Source organism: Onychostruthus taczanowskii, unplaced genomic scaffold (genome assembly GCF_017590055.1).
Source record: "Onychostruthus taczanowskii isolate IOZ18803 unplaced genomic scaffold, ASM1759005v1 scaffold12, whole genome shotgun sequence".
Lineage (NCBI taxonomy): Eukaryota > Metazoa > Chordata > Aves > Passeriformes > Passeridae > Onychostruthus > Onychostruthus taczanowskii.
In genome coordinates, this window is record NW_024498351.1 from 3,998,893 (window position 1) to 4,026,638 (window position 27,746).

Sequence of the window (27,746 nt, forward strand, 5' to 3'; positions counted from 1 at the left end):
AAGGATACCAGGCATGGTTCAGTCTAAGTGTTTAGTTGTTTTCCTGGCCAGAGTATTTTGAAGAGCATTATCCTTTTGCTTTCCTTTGAAAATCTAACACAAACTAGCATTATTTTAAACAGCCAGGACAAGCAGGGTCTATGTTAGGGCATGACAGGATGGACATTATTAATGATCAAAAATTCTCTGTAACGTATTTAAGATATCACTCTGGTAGATGCCTACACACCATATGATAGATTTTTTCCTTTGTCCTCTTTTAAAGTATTCATACTTGCGTTGTAGGACATGAAGCCCAGATGTTCTCTCATTCCCAGAAACTCCTCCAGTAAAACTTACTGCAGTGGAACTAAAGCTGTAGTTTATGTGCACGGCCATAGAGTGGCAGCCTAGTAACAAAAGAAAAAAAAAAACCACTTGCTGTTACAAGCAGTGGGTATTTCCTAAGGGTTTAACATTTCAGAGGAGTTTCTAAACACTAGAGGGAAAATTCAGGAGGCATGACTATTCCCTGGAGGGGGGAGTAGCGGGGAAGGGGAGGGGGAAATCTGGCCTTGATAAAAGCTCAATACTAAGGGGAGGGAGGGCAAAGAGGTTGAAAATTGGATGGCAAGGGGGTCAGATTATGTGCCCATATAAGCAAAGCTGATCAAAGAGTAAGAAACTAAGTACTCGATTTATGTCTTAAAAATCAAATGCTTCTTCTTCCCTTTGATACAGGCAGTTAAACACTTCCATCATCTGTGGAAACTAGTGGACAAGCTAACATTAAAGCAAGCTAATTTTTAGTTAAGCAGTTTCACAGACTTTTCATTGATAAAAATACAGCTCAAAAAGCCTCTGAATGTTCACCGAGCATTGCAAATCTAAAATGTCAAAGAACAGAATTTCATTGTTCTGTTGTTTGCCACAGAGTTTTGTGTGTGACATAAGAACAATTAGATTTCTCTGCATTAAGCTTTGTTTTTATGTGGAATTAAGTGGGTTTAGCAATTTCAAGCACCCTTGAAACATAATGTAAAAAAATCACTGAGGCTGAGCTTTCTTTGCATTTATGTAAATGAAAATTAGGATTAACTCCATTAATGCTGGTGGAGTTTCAACAGCATGAAATTAGTGTGAGAAAAGCATTAGCCACAGCAACTTTTAAAGAACTTAGTTCCAAGTGCTACTAAATTATACAGCTCATTATCCTTGAAACCAAAATTATTTTTATGAACCATTTATAATTTTACTTCAAATAGCTGCAATTATCAAATTTAGTTATTACACAATAAATATCTTCATGCTACAATTCTTGATATTTGTATTTGTGATGTCCACACATATTCCTATTACTGGAAACCAGAAGTAATAAAAAATTGAGAAAAGTGGAGAGATAAATGCCAACCAATTAGTAATCAAATATTGGCTGCACTATACTTTAAAGTTAACAACTTTGACTTAATCAAGACTGAAGATTATCTAGCAGACTGAAATACAAATTGGAAACTAAAGAGTACCCTCACACGAAGCTGAGGAAGCCTTTGCTGGCAAACTCATGTTCCTTCAAATTACTTCATATCCCTTTTACCCACACACATCCATCTGACTTACTTGGCTGAACATTCAATGATTAAATTTCAGAGAACTGGTAAATACAATACTTCCCAGAACTGTAACAGTTATTTGCAATAAATTGAGGTTTTCAAAGAATTAAAAAGATAGTGGGAACCTCCAACCTTCTCAATATTCTCCTGAATATCAAAACAAAGCCAACGTCTTCTTTTCTTCAACTTCTATATCACTACCTCTTAGCCTGTTGAAACCTACTTTCACATTTTTAATGTGAAAAGAGATGAAAGTCAAGTAAGCAATAATGGCTCACAAAGTGAATCCCAGATGGGTTTGTCCAGCCCAACATCCCATCTTCTGCAATAGCAAATAATCCATACTTCCAGGAAAAGTATGAAAATAGCTTGAGTAACGTCTCTCTTCAGCAGCAAGGAGTTCAGAAACTTTCTGAGCCAAGGAAGTGACAGAAGTACTTTTTTTCAATTATGATCAGTGAGCCTTGTCCTCCATCTTATTTACTCCCCTTTGATCCTGAGGCCTCCTCCTAGGCTTCAGTTACCATCCCTCACACTACCGCTACCTGCTGCTTACTCATGTGCTTTAAACCTGCAACTGGATCTCTTCTCTTGGCAGCACTCTGGTGCTTATGTTATGGTAATAATGGTGCCACAGACTCTACTGACTGAAATTAAGGGAAAAAACATCAAAAGGCCTCAGGAAACTATCTAGGATCAATGGTACAAAATCCAGCTAACTGTCACTTACTAGCAGAGCCTTCAGGTACAGTTGGATACTAGGGTCAATACTGCATAACCTCTTTAATAAAGACCCAGATGATGGGATGGATTGTATGTATAGCATGTTTCTAAGTGATACCAAACTGGAGGGCACGGCTAGAGAGCAGGGCTGCTGTTCAGAAGGACCTCTGTATCCTGAATGAATGGGCTGATGGTCACCTCATAAAGTTTAACTAAGGCAAATGCAAAGTCCTGTGTCAGGGATGGAATAACTTAATGCAATAGGACAGGCTAGAAGCCAGATGGGTAAAGAGCAGCTCCACATAAAAGGATTTGGAGATACTGGTGGAGTGTGTTTGAAATTGAGTTGAATGTGAGCTAGTAACATGTCCTTATCTTTTATTGAAGGGGCAGAGCAATAGGACAAGAGGCAATTGGTGTAAGTTAGAAAACAGGAATTCCCACGAGGTATCAGAAATAACTCTATTACTATGAGGGCAGTCCAATACTGGAAAAATGGCCCAGAGAGGCTGTGGAATCTCCATTCTTAGAAACTTTTGAAGCATGTGAATCTGGGCTGGAAAAAGTCCTGAGCAACCAGGATTAATTTGTCCTGCTCTGAGCAAGGTTTTAACCAAGGTAGCTTCCAGAGATCTCTTCCAAGAAGAATGAATCTGTTTCTATGAGTCCCTGGTTGTTACAATTGAAACAGAAAAAGGTGAGGAATGAGGTGGGGAACACAAGAAGGCTGTGGGTAGACCTGTTAGAGTGAGTCCAGAGGAGTGCTATGGAATGATCAGATGGCTGGAGTACTAGTCCTAGGAAGAAGGGCTGAGACAGTTTGGATTCTTTGACCTGGAGAAGAGAAGGCTCCATGGAGAGTTTATAGCAGCTTTCCCGTACCTAAGGAAGGCCTGCAAGAAAGCTGGAGAGGAACGTTTTATATGGGCATTTATAGGATAAGAGGAAAAGGTTTTAAACTGAGAGAAGGTAGATTGAGATTAGATTAGATTAGATTAGATATTAGGAAGAAATTCCTTACTGTGAGGGTGGTGAGGCACTGGAACAGGCTGCCGAGAGCAGCTGTGGCTGCCCCCTCCCTGGAAGGGTTCAAGACCATTGGATTGCACTTTGAGCAACCTGGTCTAGTGGAAGGTGATGCTGCCCATGGCAGAGAGGAACTGGATGACTTTTAACGTCCCTTTGAACACCAACCTTTCTATGTTCCATGATTCCCAGAAGAGAGGAATTTCTGTCAAAAGAAGCCAACTTGTGAGTTCCTGCTAGGAACAGATTAACTACAAGAAATTATTTCTGAAGTGCTTGAGATTCAGTACAGAACTAGTTTCAAAGAAATCCGGTTTTGCCATTTGAAATAACCATGCACTGTACAGCTATAGCCCTTCCGTAGCACAATCATCTTCAGAAGTCTACAAACTTAAATGCTGTTTTCATTTCTATTTATTATTTATTATTATCATGTATTCCTGGATACAGTTGCAAACCCAGCAAGCAACTTCAATTTGACTTTGCAGATTACAATCAAAAAGTGAAACATTCTAGTTCATTCTGCCATTTTTTTTCCTACAGCTGTATACAACTTTCCCATGTTAATGTCATGAAATTAGCAAGTTACATGTGTCCAGCTGATGAACAATTTATTTTGCATCTTTTTGAAAATTGTACCAGAGCTTTGATTAATTTATCATGTAGGAATACCAGCAAAGGAACACTTGCAGAGGGATACCCATTTTGTCTGCTCTCTCAGGTTTATTGAGATATTCATGGAACTGGAATTCTGAAGCATTATTAGGTTGCCTTTTCTTGCTTTCTGTGCATGATAACTATCCAGTGCACTCACACACAAAAAAAATTACGTGTATAGTCATATATATATATATATATATATATACATACACACACATACACACACATTTATACTCTTCTTACACATATATGGAGTAAGGTATCCTGGATCCAATAATAATGAATGAAAAGAAAAACCTTACAGGCTTAAGTTCTCAACTAAGCCACAGATTTACCTTTTAATGAGATACAGACTGAGACTCTGCTAGCACTTGGAGTATAATGGGATTTCTACTTGTATGAATAATGCAGAATAGATGCTAGAGGACTTCAAACTTTAACACTAGTTAGCATCATCATTTGGCAGGTGAGATATTTCCCCACAGGTCACACAATTCTACATATTTATTCCTACTGATTTCACTAATCTCTGCTCTGGAAAGCCAAGCTCCTCTACTAGAGCATCTCCTCCCATCTGATGCAGATAACTCCAGCAATAAGCCTCTAGTGACTGGAACAGATGTTTCTGTTTATTTAATTTATTTATTTTACTAATACACAGCTGTCAGGGCCAACAAATAAAAAACACTGAATTCCATCAGGATTGCCATTTCCAGTGACTACATCTTAAAGGACAGAGTCTAAAACTGTTATTTTATAAAAACAAGGGTGTCAAGCTTGAACTTAAATAATTATTTTGATAAAGAATCTCAAGACACTAGTATCTGGCAGCTTACATTCCAAATATATAAGTTCTTGGTTGTGCAAACTGATTTCTCAGAGACAAGTGTATATAACTCATGCTCTACATTTAGGGCACATTTCTTGAACTGTAATGACCCAAATTCAAAATTAATAACATCTTAATATGTCATCCAAATTATTTCAGATAGTAACCTATGTATTGTTAGCATTTGTATTGGTAAATGGCAACAATATGCAAGTTTCCCTTAATGCAAGTAAAGTACTACAGAATCTCATTTTGGGGAGAGAAATATAAGGAAGAACAGCAAAAGGAAAAAAAAGCCAACAGAAATACCCAAAAAGGCAGCTGAAAGACAAATTCCCTTGAATTCTGAGTATTTCTGGTTCTCTATTTTGCCTTTAGCAAAAGAGTTAATGGCCAGATTTCCACCAGCAGTGGCAGTGCCTAACTTTCAGGTGCTGGAGTGAGATTCACCCTGAGCTATGTGTCCCTCATGGAGTGTAGCCCCTACACAGGCCATCCAACAAGTGCAGTGAGCAGGGAGCTGCTCTGGGCCAGCTAAAGGGCTGTGTCATACAGAGCAGTGTAACTGCAGTTCTGTACTCTCTGGAGATTAAGGGTACAAATTAGGGCTGCAAATGAAGATTTTTTTATTTAGAAAGCACCCACAATCTAGAAACTGCTCTCAGAAAGAACAAAAGAGAGCTTCCTTCAGAACACATCTCTGAGGCTGCTGTTGGCTCTAGATAAAGTACATTAATAGATAATTTGCCTGCAATATAAAAGATCAGGACTTAATTTTAACTCAGCCAAAAAAATTAAAACTCACCTTCCCTTCCTTGCATCAATATTTCTTACCCATCAATTTATGCAAAGTGAGAAATTAGGGAGTCTTTTGGAGCTGGAGTACTGCAAAGAGCACAATCCTGGAAGAGCAAGCAAAAGGAGGATGATTGTATCAGCTGGCAGCTAGGAACTAACTCTCAAAGGGTGAGAAAGAGACTTGGAACTTGGTCTTTGTATTTTATCCAATGATTTTAAAATGCAAAGGGTTATGAGTGCTTCTCACCTGCTAGATGCTTTTGAAAAATATCCCAACAGGATTTTATTTCAAATAACTTAGGCACCTACCTACCAGTGCAGATATTTGACCCTCAAATCTCCAACAGCTAATGACCTCTAATTCAGCAAATTTAAGAGAATTTCAGTAATATTCCTACTGAATATCTTGCAGAACAAGGAGGAACCTTAAAACACGGGGTTTTACACATGTGATTTGGCTGCTAGTCATTCTGGAGGCTTTGTCTCTCTCCAGCTGTCTACTCTGAGAGTTTGAAGTGTTTAATTGTACACAAAGATGGGTGCTCAGCTTTTCTCTTGAACTAAGTATTTATTTGGCATAAATCAAATTATTGGCAAAAAAGTTAAAAACAATTTTTAAAATATTTTGCAAAAACTTTATACTTAAGATTCTTAACTCTTGTCACCCACAAACTCTGAAGAGAAAATAAGCTACGATGCAAGACATTAAAACCAACTCAGTTTCCAGGAAATAAACTTTTATTTTCTGTACCTCCTTGCATTTGCAAGAAATGCAAAGCAAAGCTTTCTTCCTTGGCAAGCCTTACTTCTGTCTCTTATTTTCTCTGTAGAAAGTAACAGCTACTGGCCATGCAAAGTATCTGAAAATGGAGAAGAATCACTTTACTCCAGACCAAAGCAAGGAACAAAAAAGTCCTTGCAGAGAAACAAAACATTACTAACAACTACTCTCTGATTTTTAGATTTTTTTGCCTTGCAGCTGAATGGTTCATCTCCTGTCTAGCATTAGCCTATTCACAGAGAAAATCAGCATTCATATACTCACACAAGAATGCTTCTTAATATTATTTCATTGTATTTCAAGTAACATAAGAGAGACATGCCAGCTTATATGAACTTCCATTGCCTCTTTGTCTCTGCATCTTCCCAGGCATGCAGCTGCACAGATGTTGTATTCAGAGATCAGGGGGCTTGTACAGTATGACAATTTATTTTTCCTTCCCTCAGTTTCCAGCAGATGAAAATTTATATTAGCTCAGGAAAAAAATTAAAAATTAAATACAATTTTTTAAAAATTACAAAATTCCAGTATGACTGATTTCCCATTTGGTAGATAGGCGTTGTGTAACTCAGACTGTGGAATTTGGGATTTTCCCATATCATGGTTAACCTATTCCCCATTGTCAGTAGCTCAGTGATTAGAGTCTACCGAAAGGTCTATCAGGAGGACAAAGCAGAAGGTTTTATGAAAGCAGAGAGAGGTGTGACTTTGGAAGGGCAATATAATGGTGAATACTAAGGGAGATGTTATGGAAACAGAGAACACTGTGTAGGTATTAATAAGCAAGGGCTTCTCTAGGGAATCTCCATAGATTGCATCATAATTAGCTAGGAAGAGGCCTTGTATTTGACCCAGTGTGCAGCACTGCTGTTGTGGCCTACTAAAATTTTCCCTGCTGGTGAACTGTCAACATTCTTTTTTTTTTTTTACAAATCTGAAACAAATTATTAAATTCAGGTTTTCAGACATGAATTTTGAGGGGGTAGTGCTAGAAAACATGGATGTTTTTCACTATTGATTATGATGTGACACAGACAGTTACAGAAAAATAGCTTTGGCTCTATTTGCTCAAATACCATGTTTGCTGTAATCACAGTTTTTATAACCAGAACAGCAGAGTAATGCTGACAAACTAATTTTCACTAAAAAATGTGTTATGTAAGTTCTTGGACAAATCTCCCCCTGGACCTGGGAGTACAACTTGTAATTAGAAAAGGAGGACTGAGCCTTTATATGTCTACTGCTACTCAGCCTCCAGGGATATATTTTTCTTAAATATCCTCCAGCTGTATTCTTAAGGTAAGGGATTTGCTATGGTCCAGACATAAATCTTCTCTGGCAAAGATGGTTTAGCAAATCTGAAAGAAATCTATAAGAGACAGACAAAATTTCTATCTTGCAAAACTAGCAGCCTGTGGAGAAGGAAGGAGGTCTTGTCTTGTTTCTGTCAGAAGGAAAGATTTTTTCCTAAATTGTCAGTTGCTTTCCTCCTCCTCAAAGACACAGATTGAAGGATTTACAGCACAAGTCCAGGGTTCAGCTCTGTGTCTTTAAAGCACAAAGAGAAAACGTAAGCACCTTAAGAGGACATAGGCAAGTTCTCAGACAATGTATCGTGTGTTTTGGGCACATAATCTCAAAAAAACCCCAAAAAGTCACCCTCACAAGCAACAGAATGGAGTACAATTGTTTCTATTCAATTTCTGTTAAAAGCCATTTTTTTGATCACACTTTCTGCTTTATATATTCTCTGTGCTAATTTATGGTGCCCCAGTTCATTCTTGCCCTCATGCTGCTCCCTCTCCCATGCCAGAGTAAGGATTTATGTGGTGGCAGGTGAAGCAGATCAAAAAACTGATCCATGTTAAATGTAAGCACAAAAAAGGGGGGGTTAATTTTAAGCTGGATCGTGGAACTGATCTCATTTATTAAACAGCTGTATAGATCAGGGAAGATGGAAATGTAGGGAGGAACAGAATGGGTGGAGGAAGACAAGATTACTTCTTTTGCTAGCAGTGCTGACCTGTGACATTTTACAGTGCATGAGAAATTACAGACTATGAGTGGACTGACTTTTGGAGCACAGTGAATTAACGTATTCTCAAAATTACTGTCAGGCCCTTACAATGGATCATAGATAACCAAATCTGCTTTTAAAGAGGAAAAATAATTTTATTAAAGGGGCAGTGAACTTATTTTGGTTTGTCTCATAAATCACTAACTTACAATAGTCATAGGTAAATCTCTTCAAATAAATCCTGTTATATAACTTTTAAAACAAATTTTCCTTTATTTAAAGCATTGTCTTGAAACACGTAAATCAAAACATACCAATTAAGATTGATTAAAAAAAGTTAAAGATTTAATAATCTAAGTACAAACACTTAAATGTAATGTAGTAATTTCCAATCTATTTGCATACTTGCATTAGTTACCAGTCCAGCCAAGTGTCTGGATTCTATCCATGTAAATGCAACATTTATCTATCCTGTGATGATTTCAGAATGGTACTACATTGAAAATTGTATGTTGTAGCAAAATATCTGCAAAACTGTATCTCAAAAACAGCTTGGGGACATCTTTTAACATTAAGGGATGAATGTGGCTTATTCCATTCAGATGACATATGACTTAGGTAGAAGTAACCACAGGTTTTTCATAGGCATTGAGCGTGCTTTCCTTTCTTAGTATGAAGGTTTTAAGGTATGTGTAGAGAAAATTCTGAAGTACCTTTCTGAAGATTTAAAGCAAACTTTCTTTTTTCCTGTTGCTCAGAGAAGATAAGGAATGATGGCTGCAGTAAGGCATATAACATGACTTGCAAATGCCTGTATTTATCTTCATTCTTAAATGGGAAATGTTTATCTTCTAACACCTTTCCTGGAAATCAGATCTCTTGCTAAGAAGCAAATGTGGTATAGGTTTGTTTTACTTAGTTGGTATCTAGATCAAATAGAAGAAAAATCTGTGTTAAATGGGGCAGTTCAGAGGTCACTTAATTTACATTGAGCATTCTGGTTTGTTAACATTAACTTGGGTTTCTTCAAATGAAACCATTTCTATCTTAGAGATTTTCTCTTTGTAGTACACCTGTGACTACTAATAATTGGAGAGTGTAATTCAATTCTTTGCATAAAGTACACTCCTTTATGGACAAATGGATAAAATACATAACATGAAAAATGGCATAGAAATCTACTGTAAGAGAGCTCTTCTAAAAGCTGTCTGGTTTACCTTTGTAGATACAGTTGGTAATTTTTTGTCTGCACCAGAAAATCTTTCTGATGCTGCAGGCATGGCCAGGGTCACAGAAAGCAGAAACTTTCTGGAACTTCATTAGAAAGCCCGATTTTTCTGTGGAGTAAAACTTGTGACCAAAAGTGTAAACATAAATGTTGTTGTGTTACCTAACTACTGGAAATACAAAGTTGTAATTATTAGTAACTTCACTAGAGGTGCTGCACAACTGTATCAATGACACAACATTCAAGACCAGCAAGTGCTGGCAGTGAAATCTCATGCTACCTTAACTACTTGCAATTATGCTGTCAGTCAGTTGTGTTTGGGTCCTTATGCTATGCCTCTTAACTCTTACACTTGGGTGAAGTATTTCTCAGTAGCTAAGAATGCCTCCAGAACAAAGAGGGTGAGTAGCAGGATTAGTGTGAGCTTGTGATAAGCCATCTTTACACTTCCATCTCTTCTAACTCTGTGTGATAGAACAGCTTATCAAATGATTAAGAGATAGGGATGTAAAAGGACAGCTATCTTGGATTCAACCTAATTATCACAGCAAAAATAATTATGGAGTACTTTTAAAATGCTTAGAGCAGCAACAGAAAGAAGCAAAATAGATTCTATCGGCATCTGCAAGAGGCAGCGCTTCAGAGGCTCACTCCTTAATGATCTGCTTATGAGGAGAGGTTTCACACAAAGGGCATTTTGCTCTGTGTGCTGGCTGATGCTTCCCATGCTTCTGAAACCAAACCATTTAAACAGAAGTATCCTCTCAATACTGAGAAATATTTCTCAATTTCTGAAGTCGTCTAGACAATTCTACCAAATTCCTAAGCTGGCTTCTGCTCTGCTGTCCTAGACAGCAGCCAAATGCCATCCATCTCCGCACCGAGGCTCAATGGCAGCACTTGGAAGCTGCTTCCTGACTTTATGCAAAGAAGTACCAGATCTAACATTGGAAAACAGCTCTCCAAAGAGAGACATGCATGCTCAGACATCTAGGCAGTAGATTCTGGATTCAGACTGTGAGGGGATAGTGTTACTAGCTCTGCTGAGCACCAAGCACCTCTGCCATAGCATTTTCAATAAAGAATTATATGGCCTCACTATTTCATCTTGCAGTTCCAAAAGCAATAAACAACAGCATGTGAGGGAGGAATTATAGTCCCTAGAAATGGCAGCACTCCCTGCTCCTTAAAGCTTAGATTTAGTTTCAATGTGTGCCAAGAACCAATGATTCTTCCAGTCTTCCTAAGTGGAGGAGTGGAGGAACCTCAGTTGTGTTACATCAGTTTTATTTCTTAGTGGATTTTTGGATGACAGTTTTATCCTGGGTTGGGAAACCTTAACTCTGGCATACCTAGGTGTGAGTTAGTTTGTGTGAGTCTAGTTAGTTAGAAATCTCAGTAAATTATCCTTTAATTACATAGAGCTTTGGAAAGAATGCTTCCTGAGCTCAGAGACAACACCGTTACACTTGGTAGATTATACTATACAGTTATTTAAACGAGCTGTTACTCTAATAGGCCAGCATCTATTCCTATTTCGAGTCTTTAGTGAAACCATAATAAGAACACTTACAGTCTAATTAATTTATCTGAAGCTTTAACAAAAAAAAAAAAAAAAAAAAAAAAATAGTGGCATATTGAACTATGCTTAACTATTCACCACAGCAGTCTATCCCAGTTACAGTGAGGTATTTAAAAACAAGAACTATATAGTATTACAGAATCACAGAAAGGTTTGGGTTGGAAGAGACCTTAAAGATTATCCAGTTCCAACCTCTTGCCATGGGTAGGGATGCCACCTACTAGACCAGGTTGATCAAAGCCACATACAACTCAGCCTTGAACACTTCCATGGAAGGAACATCCAGAGCTGAGAGGAACCTTTTGCAATGCCTTAACCACCCTCTGAATATGGGATTTTCCCTAACATCTCATCTAAAGCTCTCTTCTTTTAGTTTTAAAGCCTTACTACTTGTCCTATCATTATGCACCCATACAAAAGGTCCCTCTCGCTGTTTTTTATGAGCCTACTTCAAGTATCACAGAATTGACAGTGTTGGAAAGGGCCTCTGGAGATCATCTAGTCCAACTGTCCTGCCAAGGTAGGTTCACCTCCAGCAGACGACACAGGAACTCCTCCAGACGGGTTTTGACGATCTCCAGAGACAGACTCCATGACCTCTGTTCCAGTGCTCTGCTACTTTCAACCTGGAGAAGTTCTTCCTCATGCTGAGGTGAAACTTCTTGTGTTTTAGTTTATGCCCATTGCTCCTCGTCCTGTAGCTGTGCACCACTGAAAAGTCTGGTGCCATCTCCCCTTGGCACCTGCCTCTAACATATCAGTATGTATTAATGAGATTTTCTCCCAGTCTTTTCTTCTCTGGACTAAAAAGACCCAGCTCCGCAGTCTCTGCTCATGAGAGATGCTCCCTAGTACTGGAAGGCCACAGCAAGGTCTCCCCAGAGCCTTCTCCAGGCTGAACAACCTCAGCTCTCTCAGCTTCTCTTAAGAGAAGTGCTCCAGGCCACTGATCACCTTGCAGCTTGTATCATTAGGGAACTACCTCTAATTTTCATTTGTAAGATCGGGATAGATTTAAAATGGTACTTCTGCTTTGCGGGTTTTCCATGTAGGCAGGCAGAGATGGCAGGAAGCTTTCTTAATTGCAGGGTTATCGTTTCTTAAGTCGGGCTCCATCCCCCGAACTGTGTCTCGGCGGGCGCCCGCCCGGCAAGGGCCGCCTTGGGCCGGGCTTCCCCCGGCAGGTCGCGGCTCCTCCCCGCCGCTCTGAGTCACGGCCCGGCCCCACTTACACAAACTCGGCGGCGGGTGCCGAGCGGGGGCCGCCCGCTGTGAGGGAGCGGGAGCTGGGGGCGCGGGGTAAGATGCCCGCCTGAGAGATCGGAGCCTTCGGAGCGGGCGGGCGTGAGGGCGCTCCCGTCCGAGGCATTAACGACGGCCCCGCTGTCCCGTCGCGGACGGCGATTTACCTGGGTGGCCACCTCCCTCCTTCCCTCCCTCCCTCTTTCCTTTCTTCCTTCCTTCCTTCCCGGAGCCGGTGGTTTCGGCGAAGAGGGAGTGCAGCCCGCCTGGCCCCTCCCCGGAGAAACTTTCCGCCGCCACCCGCGCCAGGTAGGGGCCGGTCCCGCTGGGACGGGAGCCGTGAGGGGGAGGCGGCGGCTGGGACGGGCCCCGCACCGAGTTTCGGGGCTGTCGCGCCGCCTCTCGGCCTGTCGGCAGGCGGGGCGGGCTGTCAGGCCGGTGTCACCCCCGGCCGAGCAGCTGCCGTCTGCCGCAGGGCCGCCGCGGGCTGAGGGCAGTATATAGGTCAGTGGAAGTAATGCCCGCCTAATCCCCTTTATCTTTTTGGCTTGGCTTTTCCGCTGTTGGTTTGTAGGGCGACCCTTGGGCAGCGTTGGTCGCAAACTTCTGGGAGAGAGAGGACCCAGGCTTCGCGCAGGGCTGTGTGAGCGGACGAGTGCCGAGGTGAGAGCATGGGATACGCGCTTTTATTTTCCGGAAGGCTTTTCCTCCCGAGTGTGACGCCTGAGTGCCAGGTATTCCTGCGTGGGGCTGTCACCCGCGTGACCCTGTGTCTGTGTGCCGAGTTTGCGTTCGGACTTCTGTTTTAACAGGTTAATTAACATTGATTATTTCATTCTCCTTGCGTCACTCACCGAATCACCGAAGGCTGTGTTGGCGTTTGCTTTGGATGGCGAAGGAAGGTAGAGGTCTCGGCAACTTCGGGGCCCGGGTAAGGGGAGAAGGCAGTGTGCCCTGACAAAGTGATTACTGTGTTGCTTTCTCTGATCTTTGAGGAACTATTAGCAAGGTCATGTGAACCTTTCTGTTGCACAAGGGTGTTGGTAGCAACTCGACATGACTGAATCGCTCCATGTGGGCAAATACATAGGTGCTGGCAGGTGCCCACTGTCTGCTGGGGCGTCACATGTATGCCAGCCTGCCAGTATAGGAGTTTGCCAGGTTGGGATACGTGGTTTCTTGTAACTGAGAAAGGCTGAGGCATGCTTGATGGTATTTGGAGATTTTTATTTCAGTCTGACTTTTCTCTTCCCTGGACTGTTTGATTGGTTTTGTGATTAGCATTAACATGTCTCATACGATGACAGTAAGAAGAAAAAAATGCATAAAACTGGTTGTGTAATTTTGTATGCCACCCTATTACCTGTGGTTGAACTGAATGTGACTTCAGAATCTGCCAGTGCCCTCTCTGCCTAGGTATTTTCTGTTGATCAGTGTGAAACTGATGCTGTGCAAGAGTTTATAATTACATTTTCCTTTAGTACAGCAGTGTTTTTATTCTCCCGTATAGCAAGCAGTAAGAAAGATCTAGGGCCTCATCTTAGTGGGGAAGCATGAGGTCTTAGTTTGTTTTCATTTTCAGAGAGAAGAGGCAGTGGTAATAATTGTCCATTCCAGGAGATCTCTCATACACCAAGGTAGTACTGTTAGGTCATGCAGCGTAGACCCATGTCTCTGTCCTGTGCTGGTTTTATATCATAATTTCTAGAAGTAAACATTTTAGAAAAAGTGTTGATTGGAAGGATTTGTAATACCTGAAGGAGTGAAGTCAAATGGTGGTTTTCACATTATCTGTGGTACTTTACTTCTGCTGGAGTATGTGTGTACAAGAGTCCACCTGGTCTGAAACTAATCTAAGAATTAGGACCTAATGCTGTTATTTGTTTCTTTCTCTCTGGCTCTGCTTTAATGAACATGGAAGGTCAAAGGGAGAAAGGAAAGACATAAAAACTTACAATCCATAAGGTGAAGTAGAAATAACTGTAGAGGGCAAGATTATACCAGTGAGATATTGATGTGAGGATGGCACTGGTGAAACTCGTGGAACATCAGATGCTTTTTCCTCTTATCTGTCTCAATCAAAACAGTGTTTTAAATTGGCTTCCACTAACAGCTGTTTTAGTCTGTTTATTGACCCATGGTGATTGACGATATGTGCTTTGAAAAAGAAGAGAAGAATCTAACAATCCTAATAGATTGATGGAAAATGTGTGGACAAAGCCTGTGGAAGAAACTTAGCTTTATGTACATGGTTTCCTTTTTTTCTTCTTTAAACTTTGCTGTGTCTAAACTATATGGTGGTGCTGGTAAAAACTGGATTGTACGCTGTAAGGGTTTTGGCTTTGAGTTGTTTTTCTGGTTTTATTTTTGGGGTTTTATTCCCCTAAATGGGATACAAACCTTCACAGAAATTGAAGCCAAGAGAAGCAAAATTGGAGAAACTGCTGCTAATGTGGTTTTATTTGATCCTGGCATGAAACTGAGTTTTGGAAATCTATAGCTATGTTTTCTCTTCAAAAAGATTATAATGATGCATTGATGCCTGTCAAGTTTAAGTCTTCAGATTTGCAGGCTCTCAGTACCATCTAAGGCATCAGTTTCTCTGTTAAACTGTACATTGAAGGATTATTAAGATTGCTTTGATATACATAATTTTAAGGCTTCCTTTTAACAAAGAATTCATTCACAAGTGCTGCTGTTCCTCCCTTGCATATCTTTATTTATTAGATATAGATGCTGCTTTTTGATGCCTGCAGAGGGTTTCATAGCAAAAGATCTCCCGATTTTAATTAGCCTGATGGGAATCTTGTTTAGCTCTATAATGTTTGAGTAGCATACTTGACTTTTTAAAGATGCAGTTCTCCACATCCTGATCTGATATTACTTACTGTGAGCAGTAGTTTCCCTCAGACATGGGAGAGATGTGTTCTCTCTCTCTCTCCCTCCCTTTCTCCCATGGCATATTTGGTGTAGTTGATATGTTTGCAGTGTTTGTTATGTGCTGCTGAGAAAAAGTGTTTTTTGACCTCTTGTTCCAGTATCCTTTTTGGTAACAATTTTATAACTACATCTTTTTCAGTCCTTTTGGCAACACAATATAGTAGCCAAATAAAGACTTGTAAGTAGATGCTGGTATGAGTGCTCTGTAAGAATGTCTGCATCTTTAAAACCTCATGCAAACAGATTACAAGAAACAGTACCTTTTTCTGATCGTATTAATTTATTTGGAAAGTAGAGCTAGGACTTCATTGTGTTATGGATAGCAGGCCAGTTAGACCTGGATCAAGTTGCTGAGGTTGCACCTCAAGTCCTCGGTCCAGTTCTGGACCCCTCACAAGAAGGACATTGAGGTTCTGGAGCAAGAGAAGGACAGTGAAGCTGGTGAAGAGTTTAGAGACTGAGTCCTGTGAGGGGTGGCTGAGGGACCTGGGGGTGTGTAGCCTGGAGAGAAGGAGGCTCACCTTATCACTCTCTACAACTGCCTGAAAGGTGCTTGAAACCCAGTGGGTGTTGATCTCTTCTTCCAGGCAAGCAACAACAAAAGAGGCCTCAGGCTGTGCCAGGGGAGATTCAGGCTGGACATCAGGAAGAATTTCTTCACTGAAGAGGTGGTTAAGCATTGGCATGGGCTGCCCAGGGAAGGGGTGGAGTCACCATCCCTGGGAGTGTTCTGGCAATGACTGGATGTGGCACTTGGTGCTATGGTTTAGTTGACATGGTGGTGTTTAGTCACGGGTTGGATTTACTGATCTTGAAGGTCTTTTCCAGCCTTAATACTTCTGTGATTCTAGTGAATTAAAAGAACAGTGTTGAATGCACTTGTGAATGTGTATAATAAGTGCTTCTGTCTTAATATCACTCCATTGTAATACATGTGTACACACACCAGTACATTTTAAGAAGTCACCTTTAACTGTGGAAGTGCTGTGTTGGTAACGAAGCATTCACCAGCTGAAGTTAGCATTATGAACACTGAGGAGCTTTGGGAACCCATCTTCCCTTACTTTCTGTTGTAGGCATTGATCATAAGACTTCCTATTAGTATAAGGTAGGTGTCTCTCAGTCAAGGACTCAGTGATGGTATGATAACAATGCTTTGCATGTTAAACCATGTGGCCAGAAAATTCTTGTCTAAGGTGATTCTGAAGGGCATGTCCAGGTGAGGCAATTCCATGTGGAATTGAAACAGAGCAGGTAAGATAAGAGCTTGTGAGAGTGGTGATACAGGCTCAAGGCATGTGAAGACATAATCTAAGAAAGTGTTACCTATGATATCAAGTGAGACTACATTTAATTAGCAGAGGAAAGTTTGGAAGCAAGACACAATCATAGCTATCTGCATGCAGGAGGCCCAGCATGTAGTTGGGACTTTGACTCAGATTATCTCTGAACAAAATGTAGCACCTTTTCCTAGCAGTTGGAAAATTTGCCCTGAAATTTATTCTGTTTGAAACTCTGGTGGCTTGCCATAGGTGGTGAGTTTTTGGGAAATCAATGACTTCTTTATCTGTTGCCTTTCCTTAAAAAATGTCAAATTTTGATGCAATACTGAATTGCCTGTGCATACAGTAATGTTAGACCATGACAGTTAATTCTGATCTAAACATAATGAGCATGGTGTTATCTACTTTTTGTGTGAGAACATGCACAGCATCGCTAAATTAGTGTTGAAAGTATGAGGCAAATTCTTACGGAGTTTTTGCCATTTAGCTTTAGAATCACAGTCAAATGTTTTCTCCCCTTGTGCCTCTACTGTAGTCTCCAAGCATATGACAGACACGGTTTTGCTTATTTAAACATTTGCGTGCCTTAGAAGAGCTTGTCTTTTTTTTTTTTTTTTTAAATTTATTTTTTAAGACAGGAAAGCTGTGTGGTAATAAAAATGCGCTAGATTCTTTGTGTCAGTAACTATTACTGAAAGACAATTGTGCCCATTATCCTTCTGCTTCTAGCTCATTTTTGCAAGTTGCCTAGATTGTATATTGGTGAAGTGTAGGATTTCTTTCTGTGGAAGTTTTTATATGGAAAGACTATTCTGGCAATACATGTGGAGTTTGCCTGTGGAACTGAACAAATGATGCCCTTGAACAAGCTCAGAATTGGAAGGCTTTCCTAGAGCATATGAAACAAATAAAAGTTTTAAAGTATTGACAGTCTTTATATTCCAGCAAACCTTTAGATTGTAACTTAAGTTTAGCTGTTGGCTAACAGTTGAAGAGTTAAACTGCTGAAGACTCAATCTCACTTGCATTCACAAAATCTTTTGTAAAACCTCAGATACCCCTGAGCAGGAGAGAAGAGAATATTATATTTTTGAGTTAGTTTTATTAACAATTAACAGTTAATATAATTGTAATAACTGAATTATTTCCAGATGTTTAGGTTTTTTACACGCTAGTCAGAGAGCTGTGGTTAAAATGTTGCTGTGTCTTGTCAAGTCCAAGAAGTAGCATGGGTTGTTATTGAATTGTGTTAACTCATTTTGCTGTGGCAGGCTCCTGCCCTAACACAGCAAACCTGAGAGGGAGAGATAACTTGGCTTTCTCTTCATCACTGTACTGGCATGATCCTGAGTAGTGCTTCTGTAAGCATGTATACCTTGAACATACAAGGCAAGAAGGAAGCCTGAGCAGGGAGGTGTGCCTTTCATAATTACAAGTTGAAGGTGGAACATCTGTAAGTTTCTGCACTGGACCCACGGCTCTTAGTAAACAGAACTGTGCTACTTCCTCTTGGCACATTTGTGCATTTTTACACTTCACTCATGGCATAAATGTGTTTTAGTCCAGTGTTATAAATTCCATATTCCTGTAAGAAAACCTATGGAGGTCAAAAGTTTATCTCCCCTTTTGAGGAACTCAATGATTTCCAGTGCTGGACTTTGCAGGAGTGCATGCCCCCAACCACAGCATGATGTGGATCTGTTTTGGAAGTGAGGGCTCTGTTCCTCTGTGTGAGTGGACTTAGAATTGTGCTGGTTTCTCTGCCTTGTCTGCCTGACCAAGGTAAAGTGACAACAGGTGCTAAGCAGCGAAAAATTTTGCTGCAAACCATAAAGATCTTCAGAAAAGTGTGCATTGCTCCTTTTTATTTTTGGCTCCAATGTTGTTCTCAAATCACCCAATGTTCTTGGAATGCCTTTGGTATGGATTGTGATTTTTTTTTTCTTTTTTCCTTTTAATTGGCCATTTTGCCATTCAGTACACGGAAGCAGAGAACACATAGGAACACACAGTCAGCAATAGGTGTAACAGGATAATTTCCTTTCTGAATTGCTGACTTGCATTAAGATTAATTATGCTTGCCTGCTTGGAGTGGTTTCAGGTAAACAATTAGAAAGTTCTTTATCAGCTTCTTGAAACATATTCATAGGATGAGAAACCTGTGAAGTGAGAGTACATCTGAGTGGAGGAAAAGCAGAGAGAACAGAAACTGATTTGCCTTTGCAATGATTCTGTTCTTAATATTTTGGTCCCAGTAGTGTGGACAACACTAAAAGATTGAACTTTCTGCCAGGTAACACAGAGATTTTTATGGCTGTCAGTGGTTGCATCTGCTTTCAGCATATTTTGCTGGCATGATTTTTACAGAGGTGATGTTTGCCAGCAGCAGCCCAGTGCTTATGCGTTCCTGACTTGCTGGTGTTGATAAAGCAGAACACACAGTAGTAGTGAGATTCTTTTGAAAAATTTCCTTCAGCTAGTTAAGGCTAGGTTTGTTTTGCTTTGATGCCAGTGGAATCCTTGAACTTGGAAAACTTTTATTTTCTTCTCACAAGAACCTTTATTGTTAGAAAAAAATAAAATGTTCAGAAGCAACGACTAAGGCAGTTTAGCAAAGGCTGCATTTATAATGCATGGTTATTTGCAAATATTTGCACTACTTTTGATAGTAGTGTTTTTAGCAACCTATATTCAACAGCTGAAACATTACTGTTTGATTTTAAAGTAGCAGCAACTAAGGGGGATAAAATTTTATTGTATTGGCAGCAAGGTATATTCTCTTACTAGTGTGCATTTGTTTTGCAAACATTTAAAGTAACAACAGTTCAAATTTAAGAGAGGCATCAAGTCAACAGCAACATTGCAGGAGCACTTGGCATTGGGCCTGGTGAGGAGGAGACAGGAGACAATGTGGTCTAATCAGTTATAATTCAAAGTGCATTTAAATATTCTGAGATAAAAATATTATTTACTCAGAAGCAGGAATATTGGAGTCTGTGGCATATGCTAATGCAGAAATTGAAACTATTCTTCCACAGAGGAAAATATGAAAAGTAGTGAGAGGCTGGCTTGGCTACTGGTGAGCCCTTCAACATCAAATGCAAGGAGGGAAAGGAATTCCCTGCTGGATTGCCAAGGACAAGTGCAAAAATAACGCCCACACACATAGAATTAAAAGTTCAGAATGGCCAACTCAAAAAGAATAATGATAAATAATTACAGAAGTAGAAAGTTAGTAAAAAAGAAAGAGGAGGTTTGCTCCTGTTTGACTAGTGGAGCTGTGGACAGATAATGCAAAGCAGGCTGAGATCTCTTTTTGTTTGTTTCTTAACCTCAGGTCTAATAAAAGATATTGAGACTTGGAGGGGAACACGATGTCCAAGGCAAGTGCTAAAACCCTAAGCTGGTGTGAGGAAAGAGTGAGTTTTAGAGCAGTTAGGGAAGTTTAAGTTTGAAGTGTTTACAAAAACACTGTTGAAAGGCTGGCTGATGTAATCCTTGAGCTGCTGCAGTTACTTAACTCATGGAGGGTATGTGTAATACTGTGCCACTGAGAAGAGGGATTGTAGTGTCTGTCTGTACAGGTGTCAGGGGCAAGGGGCAAGTGGAAATGAGCAACTGTAGACTCAGCTGTTTATCTTTATTTGTTCTAGTATTTTTCTTGGGAATTAAACCATCCCAAAGCAGTAGAAAATGACAAAGAAATAAGCAGTAGCCCATATGATTTTATTTTTAAGATTAAACCATTAGACTAATAGAATTTCTTTTTCCAAAATGCTAACAGAAGAGGAGCAGTAGCTCTCTAGTAGCTTGACTATGTTATATAAACAGTCAAAATTTCATTCTTTTTAAAGAATGTCTGGAGGAATTGGCTGTGGGCAAGTGCTAAACTGCTTGAAAAATATTGTTTTCTCTAGAAATGCACTGAGATTTTTAGAGTGTTGTTGTTTAGGGGTGAGGGGTTTATTTTAAATATATACTTGAAGGATTTATATATTTTAGTAGACAACAAAAATAACAGGAGTCAACATTGCTATAGAATTGTAAAATTAGAGAATATCTTCAATCAAAATAATTGAATTCTGCTCGTAGAAGTTTTTGGGTTTTTTTTAAATAAAGCTGGTTCTTAGGTTGGCACTGAAGTTTGTCTTGCAAACCCCTGTAACACAGTTCCTTATTTCAAACACAGCAAGGCTTCTTTAAAGTAATTTCTGCCTCCTGGTTGATGGGAGCAATCGGAGAAGGCCAGAAGGACCAAATACTTCTTTCTGAGGCTTGTTTCAGTTAACCTTAAGGACCTTTCCAGTTCTTGTTGTGGGATTCTGTGTCTGCACCACATATGTGTAAATAGAAATATGTTCTACAAGTGAAATGAACTGATGTTTCCAGCCAATATTGATGTAGTGTCATGTTTTGAAGATGGAATTAATTAAAAAATAATTTAAAGGGAAAAAAAGAAGGTAATATGAACCCATTGGAGGGTGTCTGGAGAAGAGCAGTAAGGATACCTGGATGTCTGGGGGAATGACTGAATGAACTGGAAGCTGTTATTTTAGCTTCAAAGAAGTGAAGAAGACAGTGGAGAAATGAGAAGTGAGGGTTTGTCTGAGTGTATGAGATAAACGTGTTTCTCACAGTGATCTGTTTTCTTTCCTCGCTTGGTAAGACAGAATTGCATTGGAATATATTATCAGAAAAAGTTGTGTGTGATTTTAAGAACAGGTAATGAAAGCAGCTGTGAGTTGTGACAGAAACATGATGTGTGTTACCATGGCACAGGGGAAGGACTAGATGACTTTGAGGTGATTTTTTTTATCCTTTGAGTACAAAAAGGAGATGGTTACTGTGGTGCAGCATGATGTGTAAAATCCAGGGAGAGCACAGTACTGAGAATTCACTTCAGTACCTCTGCTCTTATATTTCAACTGACAAGGAGGATCCAGAAGATATCAAAACATGCCTCTTTTCTCTATTTATTTTTTTCTCTTTTCACCTGCATGAAGTATATGAGGGAGAGTTTGCAGTGCTGTGCCTGTTGAAAAGAAGCTAGAACTCCCTGTTAGAGATAACAACATGAAAAAATGACTGTGGGTATGGCTATACCCACACTGGCTCTGCAGGAGCAAATCCTAGAACAGGGAGTGCAAGGAAATGTGGTGTGAGGATGCCTGGATTAGCTTTGAAAACAATTTTGTCATATTTGTGTGGTGTTGCATCCAAGCCACTGGGGTTTTAGTGCTTCCAGACCCGTGCGAGTCTGATTCTGTGCCACACAGACTTAATCAGCTTGTGCTAGTGAAAATTTGGAAACCTGTTTCATGTAATCTGCTGTATGTTGTTAACAACCCTCTATTGTGCTGCCCTTGTAGCCTGTGTTTATTTGAATACACTAATTCTTTTTCTTTAATTATTTGCCCAGTAACAGTCCAAAACAGAAGGGGTTCTTCACTGCATATTTCTTGTCCAAATGATAGGGATAACAACAGTGACATTAAACAAAGGTTTTAATTTCAGCTGCATGTTATTGGGCAAAACTGCGGATAGCAGAAGGAAAACAAAGATTTGAGGAAGTCCTGCAGCGTCAACTGATCTTTAAATCAAAAGCAAATAGGCACATTTCTGTGTAAAATTAGCAGTTTAGAAGATTTCTGGTTTGTTACTCACAGAGGGAGGTTTTCCAGGAGGTATCACCTCTACGATGTGTTTGTTGTCTTAATTCATGCATGTGTGAAACCAGAACATACTTCCCTCTTAATATTTTGAAGTCCATCTGCTGTTTTGAATGGTATCTGTTGGTTCTGGGAGTATTTGTATTGATTCATATATCTGTGGACTGGTTTCTAGGATTATTTTCTTGGGCTTTCACATGAAGGGGAAAGATAAGGAAAGCAATTTGAATTTCCCAAACCACAAAGCTATGCATCTTTCATATTATCCAGCTTGGGTAGTGGTGTAGGTTAAAGATGCATGGGATGCGATACAGTCTCTAAGGACAACTTTCCTCTCAAATAAAATGCAATATAACCCAGAGCTCAAAATTAATTGTGTTTAGAAAAAAAAACAAAAACAGAGGGGAGACAGAGAATCCTTGAAAAGGATTTTGCCATTCTGAGAATGTCCTGGTAACCTGCCTGTTAAAACTAAGTTTGACAGTCTGCTCTGCTGTGGACTGAAAAAATATTGAAAACTGCTGTCTATTATGATTTGATGATCTCAGTATACAAAGTAGAGCATCCTAATTCATGAAGGGTACTACTAAGAATTGCTTATGTTCTAAAGCTTTTTAATATGCATGCCTCACCACTCTCATTTTAGGACAGAATTTCAGGCTATCCCAGCAATGTGATCTGAGATACATATTTTTTCTTATATTCCTGTAATTAGGAATCATATGATTTGTATAAATACTGTGATACAGAAAATATATAAAATGCATATAAATGATATGACATAGAAAATATTAGATAAAATATAACATTTTTGTGTCTGGTTCAAAGTTTTTGAGCGGTTCTTCTACCATTTTATGTTTTTCTCACCTGTCTCAGTTTTCAGAAATGAGAAGGCAGAATCTTTTTAATCTCCTCTCTCTCCCTCTGTTCCCCCTCCTTACCATCCAGGATACAGAATGCAGATGTATATTTTTTTTTTACCTGGTTGCCTGCTTTTAAAAAGCTGCATATTTGATGCAAAAGCAAAATATTTGCTCTTCCAAGAATGTTACATAAGGCAAGACTGTGCTTGGCAGTAATGGTTTGTCATTGCCTGCAAAGAGATCCCAGTGTCAGTGCTCCCTGGAGATAAGGATGTATTATTTCCTATCTGGCAATACTAAACTGGTGATACTGTGTGATTAATATGACTCTACTGGGCCACAACTACAGGAAGCTCTCCGTTCAATTATCATCACCATGCTTCTTTAATTTAATTACAGCTTTTAAAAATAATATTAAAAAGGATGATTCAAAATTGGAACTTGCTAAATTATTCAAATTTTTGTTCTTGCATATACTAGACTGAGTCTTATTTTGCACTCTGATCTAAGGGGTTTCTGTGTGGGTTTGGTTTTATGTGAGCTTTTGTTGGTTTTTTTAAAAATTATTTGGAAAGCTAAAGGTACTTAGGTTCTGGACATCTTCCATAGCTTGGTGCTAAGGTTTCAGATTCAGATTTTTTACAGATGTTGGTTCAGGGAATTGTTCCATATTCAGAATGCCTTGTCTCTAAAACCTGCACATTAACTGCATATCATAGAGAAATTTTTGTAGACTACAAAAGAACTTTTGTAGCCTGTAAAAGAACAGACCTTTGTGATTTTCTTTACTGCCTCAGTAGTAGTAACAAAGATTCATTGAGTCAGTCTTGCAGGACTTGGAAGCTGAAACACTGAATAAGTTTGGATAATATGGCACCACTGTGTAATTTTTTATTAAGCATGTATTTGAAAACATGCACTAGCCGTGACAGAAATGTCATTGTCCCTCATGTGTCTCTCTGGTTTCAGTCTCTTGTACCAATTTTCAATTTCAGGCTTGTGGTTCTAGATAAAAGATGATGTTTAGGTGGAAGCATGCTGGAATCTTTACAACAAGTATGCTGAGAGGTTTTGCCCTCCCCCAATGCCCTCTTAATTCTGTTCACTTGAAGCCCCTCCACTGATGCTTTTGGCATACTCCTTTCCCACATATGTTGGAAAGAGTTATTTCTGTAGAGGCTGTGAGTTACCTTTAGGATTTCAGTTTGGGCTCTGGGTAGGGGAAATTTCTCTTTTAATTTTGTTTCCCCTGTTCTTCTTTTCTGTTCCCTCTGATGGATTATTTCATGTGTAGTAAAAGGAAATAAAAATACCAAGCTGATCAACTTGAAAACCTCAAACATGAGGATGTCATTTAGACTATACCTATTTTGCTGTGTGTATGACAATAGTTCTTCAGCTATGCTGCAAATTAAAGAAGATAATCCAGGGGAAAAAGTAGTTGTTTAATCTAAAAGACAGTCTGGTCAAGAACGTAATTATAGACTCCACTTGGAAATTTACCCAGATAAATGATACAGCAAAACAAAAATAGGGAGAATGTGTTTAACAAATTAAACTTGGAACCTTATTTTTATGACCAGATGCGATGAATATATGAAGCAAACAAGAGACAAGTTAGTAGTAATTACAAATTATGGAGAAATCTCCTTTCTTTAGAGCCTTCACTTGTAATGATTTTGAGTAATAAGAAAATATATTAAAAATAGCAGAGTTAGCGAGGTAAAATTTTGTGAACAGTATTTTACTACAGGAAACATTTTAGAGATGATCTGGAGGATAGAGAGATTAACCCTGTTACCATTTCTCTTGGAAACTGGCTAATTTTTAGGACTACCTCTTTGTTGTAGTTGAGGGGGAAAATGATGCTAAAAGTCTCTTCATGAAATTTCTGGTTACATCTGTGGAGGAACCTGATATAATCATCCCTGAAATTCAGGAGCATGAAATGGCAAGGGGTCATCTAGTCTAGCATGTACTGAAACCGTGTCATATTTGCAATATAAAAACAGACTCTTCCCATAAAGCCTTAATTTTTGGCTGCTTTGTTCATGCTCCTCTGATGGGAAAGCTATTTGAGAACCTGTTTTGAACTATGAGTTCTTGGTTAAAAATTATATTTATAAAAAATATTTTTACCTTGATGTATATACTTTCCAAATTTTTGCAGGATTCCTTTCAGCATACTGAAAATTTTCAGAGATTTACTTCCCTGCTTATAAGACACAGAAAAATGACAGTCTCCTTATTTTGAATTAATTTGTGTAGTCTGGAGGAATTTCTGTCAGGCAGGTTAGCAGGATGTCTGTAAAATCAATTTTGAATGCTAAGCACTGTGTAAATGAATAGACACGCTTTTCATACTTGCATTTTTCTGTATGTGTGCAGCCTTGTTACGTGTCAAATATAAATTTAATATGAATTACTTCAGTGTTGACAGAAAGGTGTGGGTTTCTCCTTCTCCCTTGCATGTGTTTAGCTTGTTTAACAAGATGCTGTTATGATGCATTTCTTGTCTGAAAAGTGAGTTCTGTAATCAGTTTTTTGGCAGTGTAGCCAGCTTTACTATTCAGTGTAATACCACTTTTTTCTGCTTCTGTGTTTTGGTCTTTTTTCCCCCAGCGATTACTTTTTAGCCAGAACAGTTTCTTAATTGCTTCAGATTTATTCAGTGTGTTATGCATGATTGTTTTTGGGTTGCAGCATGGATGGAAATGTTTTTGACTTACAGTAGTGAACAGAAGGCAGCAAGGAAGGCAAATATGGATTGCTTCTGCAGTGGTGTGGGCTCTTTGCTGATGATGCCCTTGGTGTTTTCAAGGGCTTCTCACTAGGTATTGATGAAAGGCCTGGAAGCTCTGACCTTGTCTGTATGGACGTGTCTTGTGATGGGAAATATGCTCTGTTACTGCTACTCCAGTGTATTTGAGAGTTTATTATCTTGTTTTCTTTAAGATGGAGTTTTGGCAGTTTTTACACTGCCAGGTTTCTGTTAATAGAGAATGGTATTTTTTACTTTTCTACTTTCTCTGCCTTTCCTTGTGTGTAGTGGAGAGCTGAATGCTGCTGAAAGCTGAAGAACCTTTAAGTCTAGATTCCTGACCAAATGGAAAAGCTGCCAGAGCCAATTTTTCCTTGCTGACCTGTTGACATGCTTTAATTGCAGGTAAGATAAGTGTGTGTCTGTGTGTGTGTAATCGGTAGCTCAGAACAGAAGTCTGTTTGCTGAGCCATGAGCTTGCTTTTGGAGTGCTGAGTGTCACAATCAGTTTTTGTGGTACGGACACCCATCCTATGGAAAGTGAGCTTGAGACTTCAGTCTGATTTCAGGTGCCTGATAGAGTCTCCAGTAGCACTCAGCTGCATTTAGGCACCTGGGGCATCCTGTCAGTGATTTCAACTCTGTGTTCGCACCTGTACAGTGCAACTATTGTGCAATATTCCGGCACTCAGCTGCATTTAGGCACCTGGAGCATCCTGTCAGTGATTTCAACTCTGTTTGTGTTCACACCTGTACAGTGCAACTATTGTGCAATATTCCTGTGGCAATCACAGTAATTGCTTACATGTGAAATGAATATACAGCAATTATCAAAGGTGCTTTAGCTGTCTTTTAGTGCCCTGTAACTTCTGGAGAACAATAAATATATTGTGACCTACATACCCTGTAAGTCAGAGGTAGGTTACCTGTGGCACATTGATGAGAACCCAACAACCTGTACACTGGGATTTTCTTGAGTTGGCAAGACTCCTCTTATTTTTGTTTGTTTGTTTGAGAATATCTCCACATTATTTGGCTTACAGGATATGAAATAATTGAAATGCTTGTCATCTGAAGAATGTACGTTTTCTTTTTTTCTCCTGACTCTAATGGGTACAATGTAAGATACAAAAAGAGTTGAAGGAGGAAAGACTAGTATTCTCTAACTGAGCCTAAAAATTGAGCACAGAAACTTTAGAAAACCTTTTACAACAAAAGCTGAATAAATGACAGAGGTCCTAGACGTTGGCTTGTCATTGGATCATCTTACTTTATCTTACTCCGCAGTGAAACTAGTTAGCTGACAGATGAAAATTTAGATAAGTCTTTCCCTCAGCCTCATCTACAAGCATGAATATCATTTGGTTCTTGATGCAACATTGTACATGTGCTGTGTTCTATTAGATGAGCTGTTTTACAATGTGAAAAGGGCTGAACACTTATGAGTCACCTCCCCAAGAGATGCTTATTCTCAGTTTGCAAGAGGGCCAGATGAAAGAGCATGAAAGGGGGGTGTGGTTTTCATAGACTTAATGTTTCATAGAAGAGTTGGCATCATCTGGGGAGGAGATGTGGGTGTTGATTGCAAGATTGTCATGAGGAAGCTGTGTTCAGAAAAGAAGCCCAAGCTAGCTAGGGAGGGAGCCTGATGTGTGGGTGTGAAATGAGACTGGGATTAGTACTGACAAGCTTGAAATCACAGGAAACCTGACTGTGTGTTTGGTTTCCCAAGTTGTGTTTGTTGTATCAGGTGGA

The 27,746-nt window shown here is 39.5% G+C and overlaps 1 protein-coding gene across 4 annotated transcripts in view; it reads left to right on the forward strand.

Moving 5' to 3' along the window:
• The first annotated feature begins 12,338 nt into the window (after positions 1–12,338).
• The window catches only part of FHIP1A (FHF complex subunit HOOK interacting protein 1A), a 79,114-nt gene continuing 63,706 nt past the window's right edge, over positions 12,339–27,746 (forward strand). For 2 of the 4 annotated variants that reach the window (XM_041395848.1, XM_041395846.1), the window contains exons 1-3: positions 12,339–12,784; positions 13,050–13,138; positions 26,280–26,396. The gene's annotated coding sequence lies outside the window, so the exon portion shown is untranslated. Of the gene's footprint in view, positions 12,785–12,899; positions 12,980–13,049; positions 13,210–26,279; positions 26,397–27,746 lie in introns of those variants that run through there. The other 2 variants (XM_041395847.1, XM_041395850.1) reach the window with 2 other exon arrangements.